We start from the raw sequence: 3,691 nt of genomic DNA, 5'->3' as shown, positions 1-3,691 counted from the left end.
TTTTTTTTTTTTTTTTTTTTTTTTTTTTGAGACCCTGGGCTCAGGGTTCTGTATTGCTTTAGGGAGTGGTGCTTTCAGAAAGGAATATGGCCCCTGGGGCCCTCAGCACCAGTATGACAGCCCCTCTTGTTGTATTTTCAAATGCAAATTTGACTCATCTACAGTATTTTAAAGTTCATGTAATTTTTATATAATTGTAAAACTTTTTGTTGAGACCAAGTCTCCTATATTACTACAGCTGACCTGGAACATGTGATGTAGGCCATGCTTGCCTCATTCTCACAAAGATCCACCTCCCTCTCAACTGTTGGTATTAAAGACATACATCACCATGCCCAGCTTGATTGTGAAGTTTTTAATAGTCTTGTCTAGATGCTAAATTATATATGTTAATAATGTTTGGAAGTTCAAATGAAGTTTACAAACTTGCCTTTCCTATGTCCCTTTACTTCATTCTGTTTATAATAGAATATTTAAATATTTCTCCTATATATATTTAAAACATATATGACAGTAATTAATTTTTGGGCTCAAGAATCAAACGTGATTTTCAACATTCAGAGGACTAAAAGCCCAGTGTCTTTCCTCTTGTTTTCCATCTCTCTATTCTCTCTTCTTTCCTACTCTATGCTTTTTTTTATTATTCACTTTTGTTTGGAGAACTTATTTAGCTAATCTTTTAGGATATGGATTCAGGTCACAAATGATTTCTGTTTTCCTTTATTTGACCATATTGTGGTTTACATTCGTTCCTGGAGGATATTTTCACTGAATCTAGGATCATGGGTTAACAGTTTTCCTTTCAGCACGTGAAACATGCTTTATTTCCAGCTCTTCTGTCTTTAACGTCTCTTCGCAGAACTAAGGATATTACTGCTAGACTTTTGGTTATAGCAGCGTTAGCCCCCAAGACTCTGCTTGTTTTTCAGTCTGTGGTACATATGTTGAGAAGTTTCCATTTTATTTTTCAGCTCACTTGTACTATTCTCTGTGTCTTCCATCACCTTCAAGTAGCTTCTTACTTAACTCTAAAATTTCTGTTTGTCTTCTTTTTTCTCTTTCTTTGCTGAGATTTCCTATTTTTTTTTTTGGTTGAGGCATTTTTCATTTGTTTCAAGCTTGTTCATAACTGCTTGTCAAGACATTTTTCCTAGCTACATTTAAATTCTTCTCAAATGGTCATTTATCTTATTTTAATCCATTGTCATCTCCTCCTCCTCCTCCTGCCCCTCCTCCTCCTCCTCCTCCTCCTCCTGCTCCTCCTGCTCCTCCTCCCCTCTTCCTCCTCCCCCTCCCCTCCTGCCCCCCTTCTCCTCCTCATCTCCTCCTCCTCTTCTTCCTCCCCCTCCTTCTGTGTAGGCTTCAGACTCAGATTTCAATAGTGTCGGTAGTGGTAGTTACTTTCTTGTCACAGTGACAAACTACCTGACAAAAGTAACTTAAGAGAAGAGGCGTTTATTTTGGTTCACAGTCTCATGGGGTCGGTCTATCACTGTGAGGAAGGTGTGATGTGGCATTTAGAGTTGTTCTGTCCTGGACAATGGGACTTGGAGTTGGTGTCTACTGCTTCTTCTCATATCTTGGACGATCAAGAAATAGAACAGAACCAGAAGGGGCAGTCTCCTTATAATCTTCCACGGCCACTCCTAGTGGCCTACATCTGCCAGCTGGTACCATGTCTTGAAGGTTTCAAAACCTCTGAAAACAGCACCACTAGCTGGAGACCAGGCATTCAGACGCATGAGCATGTGGTAGCATTTCACGTTCAACCTATAAGAAGTGGGGACGGGTTTGCTGTGGTGCTTGGCTGAGTAAAGAGTTTACTGTTCATAAATTTACATTTATAACGTCTCAGTTTTCTTGTCCTTTGGATAGAAACAGTAGATTTTGGCTTAGATAAAAAATAAACCTATGGTTATTGGCATTTCTGTGTTGACAGCTTTTTCAGTTTTGTATCTGAGATATTTGGGGACCTAAAGAAAAGCCAGACAACGTTCCAAAATGCTGTCTTTGTGTTCTGAGATCAAGAGTCAGTGTGCCTTCTCTCCATCTTTTAAATTCATTTTGTGTTTCTTTTATACTAAATCCAATTTGCTTTATCTGTAATTAGAATCAGGATTAGAACAATGAACATATTTCCCCTCTATGTCTTAGGGCCTATAAGAGATGGCTCAGCAGGTAAAAGTCCTCACTGCCAAGCTTGACAACCTGAGTTCAATCCCCAGAACCCATATCATAGAAGGGGAGAATGGAGTCCTCCAGGTTTTCTCCTGACTTCCACCTGTGTGCCATGAATGTGTGCACATGCACACACGGAAATAAAAGTAATACAGATTTTTTAGGCTCGCAAATAAAAAGCCCAATGCCAAGAGTGGGATCCCTGTTTTGTAGTTGTTGACCAGAGGAGTCCCAGAGAACCCCAAAGAATACTGACTGCTTCTATTGCTCTTAATTATCCTCCAAAAGTTGATGGTAAAACACTATTGCTAAAGATATGTCTTAGAACATGGAGTCATCAAACTGGCACTGATCTCAAAGTCCCATCTCTACTGGCTAGCTTTCCTAGTATAGAAGATAGGTGTAACTGGAGGAGAAAAAAAATTATCAAATTTACCTAGCTGTGAATCCTGTGAGCTAATGATTGGCCTGGCAAGATATGTCCACTTGTGCAATAGTGGCAGAAATAATAGGGGAGTAGCCAACCACTTTCTGATTGAACCCATACTTGGCACTGTGATTAGGGCCAAGAATTTCTCACTGTATAATTCACAGGCTTCAGGGGAGAACCTACTGCTATTATTTTGCTAAATGGACATATTAGTAAAGTAAAATCCTAATGACTTATTGTTATACTCATACATTAGTGTATCTCTCAACTCTTTTCAGAGAGGCTTCTTATTGGAGCAGATGGCAGTTAACACAGATACCCACAACTGACGAACATACAGAGAATAAGAGACTGCTCAACCCTGTATGGGACGTCTATATCACACCCTCTACTTCCAAGGCTCATTCTGGAAGAGGGGGCAGAAAGATGGTAAGAGCCACAAGTGGTGGAGGAATACAAGGAAACTGGGTTTTCTGGACACAGAAGGGCAGGTGCATATATGAACCCACAGTACCTGTGACAGATGCACAAGACCAAGTCAGACAAAAACTCACCATGAGGGGAGAAGTGGGCAAGAAGTCTCAGCCTTTGCTGAGGAACTATTGGCAACTGATAGCTGCTGGAAAAGGGAGAATTAGTTTTCTCTAAAGTTGGGACCCTGAGTAAGTTAACTGGATTCCAAGAGATTGACCCACAGCCAAGAGCATTTGTGGAACACAAATTATACTCGATAGGCCTTAAGAATAGATGGCTGAGCATGGTGGTACATGTCTTTAATCCCAGATCTTGGGAGGCAGAGGCAGGTGGATCTCTGTGAGTTAGGGGCCAGCCTGGTCTCCATAGCAAATCCAGGCCAGCTCAGGCTATAGGGAGACCCTGTCTCAAAAAGACCAAAAAAAAAAAAAAAAAATTGGACATGAAGTGATTTTGAGAGATAGGGTGGGTCTAAGAGGAGATGGTGAAGCGGATCTGATTATGAGCAAAATAAATTATAGACCTACTGTAGATCCAAATAGATTATTTTGATGTCAAAGAATCAATAAACATAATAAACAAGCAAAAATATCTTAGATTGTTTGCTAA

Source organism: Nannospalax galili, unplaced genomic scaffold (assembly GCF_000622305.1).
Source record: "Nannospalax galili isolate Female #2095 unplaced genomic scaffold, S.galili_v1.0 scaffold1832, whole genome shotgun sequence".
Taxonomy (NCBI): domain Eukaryota; kingdom Metazoa; phylum Chordata; class Mammalia; order Rodentia; family Spalacidae; genus Nannospalax; species Nannospalax galili.
The sequence above is the reverse complement of the archived record's forward strand: the minus strand, read 5'-3'. Positions refer to the sequence as shown.